Source organism: Lagenorhynchus albirostris, chromosome 14 (assembly GCF_949774975.1).
Source record: "Lagenorhynchus albirostris chromosome 14, mLagAlb1.1, whole genome shotgun sequence".
NCBI lineage: Eukaryota > Metazoa > Chordata > Mammalia > Artiodactyla > Delphinidae > Lagenorhynchus > Lagenorhynchus albirostris.
In genome coordinates, this window is record NC_083108.1 from 78,315,816 (window position 1) to 78,328,350 (window position 12,535).

The 12,535-nt window shown below is 45.8% G+C and overlaps 1 protein-coding gene across 1 annotated transcript in view; it reads left to right on the forward strand.

Annotated features, from left to right (window-relative positions):
• The first annotated feature begins 1,678 nt into the window (after positions 1–1,678).
• CCDC60 (coiled-coil domain containing 60) overlaps positions 1,679–12,535 on the forward strand; it is a 248,739-nt gene continuing 237,882 nt past the window's right edge. Inside the window, exons 1-2 of the mRNA XM_060121620.1 lie at positions 1,679–1,778; positions 8,565–8,739. The gene's annotated coding sequence lies outside the window, so the exon portion shown is untranslated. The remainder of the gene's footprint in view (positions 1,779–8,564; positions 8,740–12,535) is intronic.

Sequence of the window (12,535 nt, forward strand, 5' to 3'; positions counted from 1 at the left end):
AATAAGATCATAATAAATTAAAGGAATTAAGTTACAAAATAGCATGTGTAATATGATCCCATTTAAAAATTGCATAAAAACAAAAGCCCTGGGGAAAAATACACACCCGCTTTTAACAAGGAGTTTTTGAAGTAGGGGAAGGAAGATTTGTGGGTGATTTTTGTCTTATTTTAGCTTATACATACTTTTTGATTTATCAACAATGTACACATGGTGTGCATCTCACTTGGAAAATAAAGAAGAAAATAACATTATTTTCCCCTCAAAAGGAAGAATGAAGCGAATACTTTGGAAAACTTCTCTAAGGTTGCTGCTGGGAAACAGTGCAAGCACCTCCGTTAATGGCTAGCCTTGTTCTCCCACTGTGCTTTGCGCTTAGGTTTTTTTTTTTTTTTTTTTAAGGTTTCAGGGAACATAATATAGCCAGATCTGGGCTCTAAGCCATCACATGACTGTGGAACAAGTGAAAAACACAGGTAGGTCATCAGAATATCCGTTAGTCTCGTTTCTGCATGGCATAGAGAAAGGAAAAGGGGCCTGTCCTTGGGACTCACTATCTCCTTCTCCTGCTTTGCCTGCAGCTTCTAATCTCCAAGTGGATATGCCAGCAAATTCCCTTATAGCTCCTGGCTTCCTTCCTTCTTCAAAGCCCCATCTACTCAGTCCCCACTAGCAGGTCCCCACCTTGACTATAGTTTCTTTGTTCATTGATCCAGTGAAGCTCATAGAAGGTCATCTTTGTGTGAGGATGTACAGTCCACCAGCCAAGACCCCGGGCTCTGAAATTCAGCCACTAGAGTTCAGATTCTCTCTCTGCCTGAGTTCAAATCCCCACTCTGCCCTTGACTAACTAGGTGATCTTGCACAACTTCACCTGTCTAAGCCTCAGCATCTTCATCAGTAAAAAGGGATCATTTTTATAACCAAGTCCTCCGGGTGACTGAGGGAAATCATGCGTACAGAGCCCTTGGAAGCGTGTCTTCTGTTTCTCCCTCTCATGAAGGTGACCAAAGGGTCAAGGTGGTGCTTGGGGACACAGCAATGTTGTCTTCTCCTCTGAGGGTCCAAGTGCAGCTCACAGCTTTCTAGAAGGACTGGCCTGTCCCATGTCTGCCACAGAACTGAGAGGAGTGTGTCCCCATGCTGGCGGAAGAGGCCTCAGACCAACACCTGGCTGAGCTGGGCCATCAACTCACCAGTGTTCTGAATTTGCCAAAAATATCTTGAAGACTGCTAGCTTTCTTGAATATTTTCAATGAATACGAAAATGGTCTTCTTGCTAACAAATGAGTCTTGAATGTTTTCAGCGAATATATTCTCAGCAGCATTTTAAGCTCAATTTGTCTGAAGGGAAATATCATGGGAGCTCTTTAGCTTTCTTATGACGATCTTCTAATGAAGAATATATTCTTGAATATCTTAAGTGAAGTTCTGAATATAATTAAAACATCCTGAATACATTTGGGGATAAGAGTATTCAAGAAGTATAAATTCAGTGAATATCATCATTGAGCGTATTAAACTAGCACATGTCTAAGAGTGTAAGTCATTGACTGTCTTCAGGAGGAATGTATTCATATTTGTCAACTATATTTGATAAGAATTTTCCTTAAATAAGGTTTTGGAAAATTGGCAGTGTTGACTAATTTGAGCAATTGGTCGTTGGCAACTTGATTTTTCAGAGATCTTCACATCATAGAATTGACTTTCGGTGCACTGGCCAAAGCCCCTCAAAGACCACTGGGGAAGATGTCCGGAGCACCTCCTGGAGGTCGGAGGTAAGTCCACCAAGATTTGCCTCCAGTTTTGGCTGGAGCCCTGATCTTCCAGCTCTGCCCTTGACCCTCTGGGGCACCCCCATCCTCAGGGCTCTGAGGGCAGCCCACGTTTTGACAGGAGCCTGTCCACTTCATTCTTTTAACCCAGAAGCATTTATTTATGCTCCCGGAATGTGGATAAGGGGTTGAGAGCCAAAACTCAAACACATAACTCCAGCTTTTTTTTTTTTTCCCCGGTACGCGGGCCTCTCACTGTTGTGGCCTCTCCCGTTGCGGAGCACAGGCTCCGGACGCGCAGGCTCAGCGGCCATGGCTCACGGGCCCAGCTGCTCCGCGGGATGTGGGATCTTCCTGGACCGGGGCACGAACCCGTGTCCCCTGCATCGGCAGGCGGACTCGCAACCACTGCGCCACCAGGGAAGCCCCATAACTCTAGCTTTGAATCCAGCTGTGTGGCCTTGGGCAACTAACAACCTCTCTGAGCTTTAGTTTCCTCTTGTGTAAACAAGGGTCAAACTCAGTCCAGCTCTAGAGAGTTACATGGAGGATTCCACGAGAGAATCCCATAAAGTGCTGAGCTTAGCGCCTGGCACATGGTAAGAGCTTAATACGTGACAGCTTTTATGATCATTATTGTTTCTCTGAAAAATTCACTTCTAGTTTTGGACAAGTCTCTTCATGTTTCTAGCCCTTACTTTCCTCATCTGTAAAATATAAAATGGTAGAGGCAGATTAGATAGAAGAATCTGGGTGTGTTATGTGCCAAGCACTTAATATATGTTGCCCATTCACCTTCCTTCCTTCATTCATTCTACAACACATATTTAATGAGTGCTTCCTATGTGCCAGGCACTTTGCTGGACACTGGGGCTATAATGAGGAACAGGACACAGTTCCTGGTAGGGAAGAGACTGAGGGGAGTATTCTCTGGGTGAAACAGACAAGATATCTTAGGATGGTCCTTATGAGGCAAGAGGAGGGAGACTCATGTGAGCCGGGAGCAGGGCAGCAGGAAGACAGCCCAGGCAAGGAAGCCAGTGAGAGCAAAGCAAGGCAGTGAGGGTGCTCAGTTTGGTTTGCCAGAGCACACTGGGCACCAAGAGAGAGACTCAAGCAAAGAATCCATGTGAGGATGTTGTGGGTGCACAGGGGATGAAGGTCCAAGCATGTATATAGTGATTCAAGAATGAGGATCTCGGGCTTCCCTGGTGGCGCAGTGGTTGAGAGTCCGCCTGCCGATGCAGGGGACACGGGTTCGTGCCCCGGTCCGGGAGGATCCCACATGCTGCGGAGCGGCTGGGCCCGTGAGCCATGGCCGCTGAGCCTGCGCGTCCGGAGCCTGTGCTCCGCAACGGGAGAGGCCACAATAATGAGAGGCCCGCGTACCGCAAAAGAACAAAAAAAAAAAAAAAAAAAAAAAAAAAGGAGGATCTCTGCCTGGATCAGTGCCTCAGGGAGAGGCAACCAGAATGGACGTGGGGTTACCTAGAAGACATCTCAGGCTCTCTCTCCAGATCTTAAATCGTGTTCTTCCTTCCAGCTGAAACAAACTGACCTGCCCTCGCTTTTGGCTTCATCTGCCTGACTCTCCTCGCCCACCAGCACTCTGCTCCCTCTGGCATCTTGTCTAATCTAATGTCCATGGTCCCCAAGGAAGAGGTGATAAATGTCAAAGCATCTGTCATTGGATCATTCGCACCTGTTTTTCTCCCCAACTAGACAGTGAGCTTCTTAAGGATTAGAGTGGTGTTTTGTCTCCCATAGTATCCCCAGGGCATAGCTCAGAGCCTTCTATACCATAAGCGTCGTCATCACCATCATCTTTATAATTGTCATCAGAGCCATCATTTGGGTTCATATTTTTTTTCACGATCATTTTACACGTTTTAACTCTTTTTTAAATCTTCACCACAGACCCAGGAGGTATTGGGTGGCACCCTATGAAATTGCCATAGGTCCCAAACAATCAAATATTATCAGTTTCATGTGGTTCAACCAAATAGTTATTTTATGTATCCTCCTTTGACAGGTGAGAAAACTGAGGCCCCAAAAGATAATTTATTCTCATAAATAAATGAATTCATGAAGAATCCTTAGAAATGAGGGAGCTGATCTTTGTTGAGCCTCTACTGTGTGCCAGGCATTTTGCAGGCATTATCTCATCTATGTCATGTGGTCTCACCCAAAGAGATTTTTAAGCAGGAGAATGATTTGGTCAAGTTGGGTGCAGATGCATTCCCTCAATTTAATTCTCACAGCATCCCAATAAGGGAAATAGGTAGCTTTCACCACTGTTGAACAAATGAGAAAATTGAAGTTTAGAGATGTAAAGGGATTTGCCCAAGTTCACACAGCCAGGTAGTGGCAGGAGGATTTGTACCCAGGTCCATCTGACTCCCTTCCCTCAGTCAGACAACCTATAAGGGAGGCCTCTAATTGTTTGTGTAGCAGATGGGAAACTTGGAGCCCCTCACCATGGAGGAAGCCTGTATTAGTAGGCCCAGGCTACTGTAACAAAACAGTACAGACTGGGTGGTTTAAGCAACAGGTATTTATTCCTCAAAATTCTGGAGGCTGGAAATCCAAGATCAAGGTGCCCCAGATTTGGTTTCTGGTGTAACTCTTCTGGCTTGCAGAGGGCTGCCTTCTGGCTGCATCCTCACCTGGGCTTTCCTTGGTGCAGGCACTGGGGGTGACTGGGGAAGGAGCTTGTAAGGACACTAATCCTATCAGATTAGGGCCCCATCCTTATGACCTCATTTAACCTTCATTACTTCCTTTGAAGCCCCATCTCCAAATGCAGCCACACTGGAGGTTAGTGCTGCTTCAACATATGAATTTTGGGGGATACAAACCTTCAGTCTGTAACAGAGCCATTTCCAGTTGTAACTACCTCCCTGCTCTGAATTCTACGATTCACACCCCTACTGAGAAAAAGTCATTCCTGGAGCAGAAGCCTGTGGACATCTACAGAAACACCACAGAGGAAGCCTAAGCGGGCGGCTTTTCCTCATTTTTCTCACAGGAGCTACATCAATTCCTTTTCTTCCCCTCTTATTATTTTTTAAATTTTATTATTTATTTATCTTTGGCTGCTTTGGGTCTTCATTGCTGCACACAGGCTTTCTTTAGTGGCGGCGAGCAGTGGCTACTCTTCGTTGTGCTGCGTGGGCTTCTCACTGTGGTGGCTTCTCTCGTTGCAGGGCACGGGCTCTAGGTGCGCGGGCTTCAGTAGCTGTGGCGCATGGGCTCAGTAGTTGTGGCTCGCGGGCTCTAGAGCGCAGGCTCAGTAGTTGTGGCGCATGGGCTTAGTTGCTCTGCGGCATGTGGGATCTTCCTGGACCAGGTCTCGAACCCGTGTCCCCTGTACTGGCAGGCGGATTCTTAACCACTGCGCCACCAGGGAAGTCCCTCTCTTATTATTTTTTAACTACATAAAAATATTTTATGAAAGGAGAATCAGAAAAGTCAGAAGAAAATAAAAATCATCCACATTTCCTCTATTCAGAAAAGGAGATAACTGCTTTTACATTTCATTTGTTTCTTTCCCTTCAACATTCATATGTTAAATATATAGACATTTATTATTATTTTACAGAAGGGCTCTCAAGCTTGGCTTGTATCCTCTTTGTTATCATATGAGTATCCTTCCATGCTGATAAACATTGACTCTGTTTTTGATGTCCGCTTGTTCTAGTATTCCATTATCTGGATGTATTATCATTTATTTAAGCACAGTCCTATTGATGCTCATCTAAATCGTTTCTAATCTTTCACTCTTATAAACAAAGCTGAGATAAGCATCCTGGTAACTAAATATTTGTACTCAGTTACTCTTCTGAGGGTAAATTCCTAGAACCAGTATTTCTGAATTAATGGGTAAGCATTGTTTTACTGGTATTGTTACATGTTCCTAAAATACATGCATATATATTTCACTATCAAAATGAAGGCATTTCTTTTCTCCCTTTCCTTACCCCTTGTTGGAAGAGATCTTTGGAAAGACAGGGGCAGTAGTCAGAGGTTTTAAAAATATAATAACACGTCAGTGTTGTACTGGGAGAGTTCATTGATCATTAAATTCGCATCACACCCCATATATTTAACTACCTTGAATTCAGCTGGCTTTTATTAAATGTAAAACATCATCGAGTTTAAGGTACATCATTATTTTATGTAAAATTAAGAAATAAATTTTAAAAAGCTCTTCCAATTAAGTTACTACCCAGTGCCCTCATAGTCTTTTTAAACACCTTAACTGGTCACACCATCCTTTGTTTGAAATTCCCTTCATCTCTTTCGAGGGAGTTGGCAATTTCTCGTACCTCTGTTGCCTGGCTTGGTATATGACAAGGAACCCTTTTGCACGTATCTCAGTGACAAAATGCAGTATAGCGTCATCTACTGTGGTTTCTTCCCTTTTGGGGGTTCCATCAAGATTTGGTTGCTACTTTGCAAGAAGATATGAAAGTGGAATCATTCCCTCAAAGACAGGAATTTGCTTCACAATTACCAAATCTCCAGCCCATTGCTCTGCTTGGGGGTCTTCCTGTGCACACAGAAACTTTCCATTCCACGCCAGCTCGTATCATGGCATCATCTCTCTGAAGACGTGTTAAGTGGAGAATGAAATCAACATGTGGAGGCTCGGCAGTGTACGCCACGCAGTTGAAGTAACAACAATCTGAAGAGCTACGACCAGGTTTGCTTGGGCACAGGGGGTAAAACTACATCACACCTGCTGGTTGGCCGATAGCAAACTGTAAAATGCATCTTGGTCTCAGGGATGTTAAAATCAGAAAAAGCGTGCATCTTAGAATGGATGCGGTAGGAGTAGTGGGAGCCTCAAAAAGTTAAGATTAAAGAAAGAGAAGTATTAGCACAAGTGCGCTCGTAGTTATGCTCCCTGATTCCACTCAGTGAGTATGTGCCCCGGGACAGGCATGAGATGGGAAACGTGGACCTAATGAATTCCCTGTGGGGGTCATTTCCTACTTTTCTTCTCAGGGTTGAGGACAGCTTTGCCACACTGAGGGTGGTTCTAGAATTTAAAGATACATAGGTACATATATTTCGATAGATAGATATAGATACAGATATTGATCAAGATCAACATGAAACCTAAACAGAAACCGAAGAAACAGCCTTCTCCAATTTTGGAGGAAAACTTAGTGAAAGACAATGTGTAGGGGACTTCCCTCGTGGCACAGTGGTTAAGAATCCGCCTGCCAGTGCAGGGGACACAGGTTCAAGCCCTGGTCTGGGAAGATCCCACATGCCATGGAGCAACTAAGCCCACATGCCACAACAACTGAGCCTGCGCTCTAGAGCCCGCAAGTCACCACTACTGAGGCCTTGGGCCTAGAGCCCGTGCTCGGCAACAAGAGAAGCCACTGCAATGAGAAGCCCGTGCAGTGTGCAACAAAGAGTAGCCCCTGCTCGCCACAACTAGAGAAAGCCCGCTCGCAGCAATGAAGACCCAACACAGCCAAAAATTAATTAATTAATTTTTAAAAAGACAATGTGTAGTTCTCCAATATAACACCTCCTAAGGGATTTTCAAGGGCAATTTTGAATTTTGAGATTGTCACTTTTTGTGCTGATCCAGGATAGAGCTGGGACATGGGAGGAAAGGAGAAGAAAGAGGCAAGGGAATGTGAACACAGGGAGAGAAGATGGAGAAAAACTGGGGAGAAAAGACCACACCCCACTGGACCACATCTGAGTGGAATTCTAGAGGGACTGAAAGGAATTCAATGGGAAAAATGTCATTTTTGCCTCAGTCTTCAGACTCCCCATTTGTTTGAGACCAGCCACGTGTATGATTGCTTTTTGTTTTTGTTTCTTTTGACACCTATGTGCGCTTCCAGATGCTCTGACATTCATTAGCAAGATAATTTTCTTGAATGGCCACCAGATCTTACCAAGATGCAGGCACTGTGCTAAGAGCTTCCTCTGACCTCCTCACTCATTCAACCTTATGAATTAGGAATTATCGTGATTTCCATGTTATAGATGCAGAAACTGAGACTTTGGGCGACCAAGAAACTAGCCCAAGGCCACATAGCTGGGAAATAGAGAGGCAGCTAGGTGAGGAGACATGAATGGGGTCTGGAGCCAGGATGCCTGTTTCAATCATGTCTTAGTTATTATTGCTGCATCACACAGTACCACACACTTAGAGGCTTATGGGAACTCTGTAATTTCCACTCAGTTTTTCAGTAAATCTAAAACTGCTCCGAAATTATCTATTAATTTAAAAACATATATCCTTGAAACCCCACCATGCAAAAACAACCACCGTTCAGTGGTTAGACTTTCAGTCTCGTTTCCATGCAAATACATTTACATATGCAGTGAGTCCTTTCTCAACAAGGGCATGCCCATTTTTTTTTTAAAGGAAAAAGCTTTCTATTTCAGCATCTTTAACAGAATTTTTATCTTGAACTGGACTCCACAAATTACAGACAAGGATCCCTGCATTTTTATTTGCACTGCAACCTGCAAATTATGTAGCCATCTCTGACCCTAGGGTCCCTCCAAGGCACCCCATTGGGTTAGGAGGGGCATGAGTACTGGTATTTGGGGGACAGACTGGCATGCCAGGGCACTCTGAGCTGGGGTCAGAGAGGGCATGCCCATTTTTCAGAGTTTCAATACAAGTGGTCAAACCCCAGAAAGCATGAGTGCCCTTCCCCCTGCATCCTGACCAACACTGGAACTCTGCCCGGGTTCACAGGGAACCACCTGCTTCTTATATTTGTTTTATTCCCTTTATTCCCACAGCAACTGGCAGGTGCTGACGGATGCCTGGCCGGCTGCCTGCTGTACCTGGCTGTGCGGAGAGGGAACAGGAGATGGAGCTCCCCTTGGCTACAGCCTCTGATCCCAGGGCCTGGCTGTCTCCCACGGACTTCAGCTGCAGAGAATCAGAGTGGAGGCCGAGAGGAGCCAGAGGCAGGTGAGCTTTGGTTTTTCACCAGGATGACATTTGTCAATAAAGCACCTGCAAAGTCTAATCAGGATAATGTCCCATGTCCCGCCATGTCTGCCCCAAACCCTAGCCCTCTTGAGACTGTACCAATCAAAGTCAATTCGACAGAGTCCCACAAATGATTCCAGCCCAAGGGCAAGACAGCCCAGGGGTGGAGAGAGCAAGCTGGCCATCGAACTGACATTTCAAAGTGCAGAGCTAATGGTAAGTGACCCTGAATAAATAATCTTCCCCTAAACTGTAAGGTTAAAAATAGTCGAGACCCTTAAGAGCATTGGTAAGAAACCTAAAACAGAGTGATTGAGATGGTAAGTCCCGTGGCTGACCTTCAAATTCCGACCCAACGCTTAACTGTGTCACCTGGAACAAGTTACTTAACCTCTCTGAGCTTCAGTTTCCTCCTTTGTAAAATATCATAACAGTGCTCACCTCATGGGATTCTTGTGGCGAGTAAATGAGATAATCTATGTAAAGTGCTTAGCCCATCATAAGTCCTCCATTTAAAAAGCTGTTATGAATATTCAAGAGCCATTAGGGACCAGTGAATGTTCCCCCTTCCCTACTCGTTTGCAAATTAGGTGACTGGGGCCCAAAGAAGGAAATGTCTTGCCCAAAGTCACACAGTGAGTTGCTGATCCTGGCCGGAAGTTTGGCTTTTGGAGCTCCAGTCCAATGCCCTTTCTGCTGGACCCCAATGGCCCCTCTTGCAGGATGCAGAGCGCTCAGATCCTGACCTTTTCCCACTTCCATGGCTCTGTTTCGCCTCTGGGGGCCCTAACGAAACACAGGGCAGGTGCAGGCAGCATCTCAGACAGTTGCTGTCTATTTGGAACATTATTTAGGACTCGAGTCTCTTCAGCACGAAATTTAATCACTCCATCAATATTGTGACAAGATTGTCAGAAAGCCGGGGACTGGCTGGGAGGCACCCGGTTGCCAAGGATGCTTTTGTTTGGTTGGTTTCTCCTTTGGACCTTAAGGAGCCAATCCTAAAGTGGGAGGGAACCAGGAAGTTTCCATTCCCTGGGTGGGGCATCTGGTCTCCAACATACAGCAAAACTTCCCCAGACTTTCATTTGCATTCCTCTCTCACTGCTCCCTGAAAGGAAGCCTAGCTCTTCGTAGTCTCTGACGACCCCTTGTGCCGCCCCACCTCTGCAGCTTTGGTCACTAGGGTCCCCCCACCTGGAGAGTCATCCCTTGCCAGACCTTTCCAGCTTGTCTCTCTGCTTCCACTCCGACTCCTGACTCCCCTGACCCACAGAATGATCCCAGCAGTGGGTGCTGTGCTGCACGGACCAGCTCCCCCTTCGAGCACGGAGGGATGAGCTTCAGTGAGAGCTACCTCATCCCTTTCCGGGACAGCTGGTATAGAGACTGGGCATTATAAGAGGATGAAGACCCAGCCTCGTGGCCCAGTCTGGAATAACTCTGAAGCCCTGTCCCTCGTTCAGAGCTCCCCGTGGGGTCAGCTGAGCCCTTTGGTGGGATGCAGCCCAGCTCATCTTCCCCCTCCTACCCATCCTGCTTCCCTCCCTTCCCTTCCCCGAGTGTGGATCCCAGGAACACTCCCTAATCAATTCCCTACACATTGCTCTGTCTCAGAGTCTGCTCCTCAGGAACCCGATAGCCAGAGTGATCCTTTTAAACAGATCCAGTCGTGTTGCTTCTCTATTTAAAACGCCCCTATGGCTTTCTGCTGCACTTAGAATAATATTCAAACTTCTCACAAGGCTTGCAAGTCTCTGTTACTGCCCGATAGAACTATAACGCAAGCTGGGTATGTATACGGTGCATTAAAAAATTTAAAAATCAAGTGTTATTAGCTTCAATAATTTATTTAACCTAATATCAAAAAGATTACCATTTCAACGTATAATTAATATGAAAATGAACAGTTTACATTCTTTTTTGAATACGAGATCTCTGAAATCTGGTGTGTGGTTTGCCATTATGACACGTCTCAATTGGGAATTGCCCTATTGCGAGCGCTCAGTAGCCAGCACTGGTTGGCTACTGGCCGCCTCCCTCCCACCCTCATCTCTACTATGATCCCTGGTGCTTCCGTTGCTCAAACGTCCCTGCTTTTCTTTCCATTGAATACACCAGTCCCATTCATGGACTTCGCACCTGCTGTTTCCTCTGCCTGAAATACTGTTCCCAGCACTTTGCACAGCTGGTTCCTTTCCTTTTCTTTTCTTTTCTTTTCTTTTCTTTTGGTCACACCTCGCGGCAGTAGAAGATTATTTCCCCGACCAGGGATCGAACCCGGGCCCCCTGCAGTGGAAGTGCAGAGTCTTAACCAAACCGCTGGACCAGCAGGGAAACCCCAGCTGGCTCCTTCGTATCACTCAGGTCTCAACTCAAATGTCACCTCCTCAGAAAGACCTTTCCTGATGATTTTAGCTAGAGAAGTTTCCCTCCTCCCCCATCACTCATCAACAACTCACCCCAGGTTATTTTCCATAACAATTATCACCTTCAGAAGTGATCATATTTAATATTTGTTCATGCAGTATGTTGTCTGTCTTCCTCCACCAAAAGATAAGCTCCAGGAGGCTAGAGACTGGGGGCTCTTTTATTCACTGTCACCTCCCTGCCTGGGCCCAGGACAGTCTGTCATTAGTAGGAAGGAGGTTAACAGCTTTTGCAGATATGCATGTGTGTCACATACATATGAACACCTACACATGTGAAATCCCCATCCCTGGAGCTTACATTTCCAATGGGTGAAAAGGACAATAAAAAACCATACACTTACACATGTATACACACACACACACACACACACCATTCATGTATATCAGGAGGTAAAATTGCTATTTTAAATGGGGTGGAGTCAGGGAAGGCCTGGATGAGAAAGTAGCAGGATGAGCCACATGTATGTCTCGCGAAAGAGTGGTTCAGGCAGAGGATTCGGCAAGTGCAAAGGCCCTGAAGTGAGAGCGCGCCTGGCATGTTAGAGGAGGACAGAGACTAGTGTAGCTGGAGGTAGTAAGCAAGGGGGGCTGTGAGAGGAGGTGAGGTCGGAAGTGGCTGGGGATTGGAAATCATACAGGGCTTGGTAAACAGTTCCAAAGACTCTGGCTTTTACTCAGAGCGTAGGGGAGGCCCCTGGAGCATTTTGAGCAGTGAATAACTTTTTGCAGCACTTCCCGATGTTGCTTTCAGAATAGACTGAAAGTCAAAAACTAAGATACAATTTTTTGTGTGATAATACAAATTCAAAGCCGGCTGAGCATAGTAGTCAAAAACTGTGTTTAATAGGTTAAGAAATCTATGGAGAGGGAAAAAAACAATAGAATGAAGGGACCAAGGGTGCAGTTGGGAGACTATTACAATAATCCAGTAAGAAACTATGGTGGCTTAGCCCAGGTTCAAGACTGCAGCAGATAACGGCCAGTTTTCTTACAATTTCCATCCTCCCCTTCTTCCATAGTAATAGCTGAGCACATGGCTGCTTAGCTGGGGACTACATTTCCCAGCCTCCCCTGGGGCAAGATGGAATTAACCAATGGAATGTGAGCAGAAGCAATGGGTTTACTAGTGCCACGGGTTTTTTTGTTTTGTTTTGTTTTGTTTTGTTTTTTGGCTGTGTTGTGTCTTCGCTGTTGCACGTGGGCTTTCTCTAGTTGCAGTGAGCGGGGGCTACTCTTCCTTGCGGTGCGTGGGCTTCTCATTGCTGTGGCTTCTCTTCTTGCAAAACACAGGCTCTAGGCTCACAGGCTCAGTAGCTGTGGCTCGCAGGCTCTAGAGCACAGGC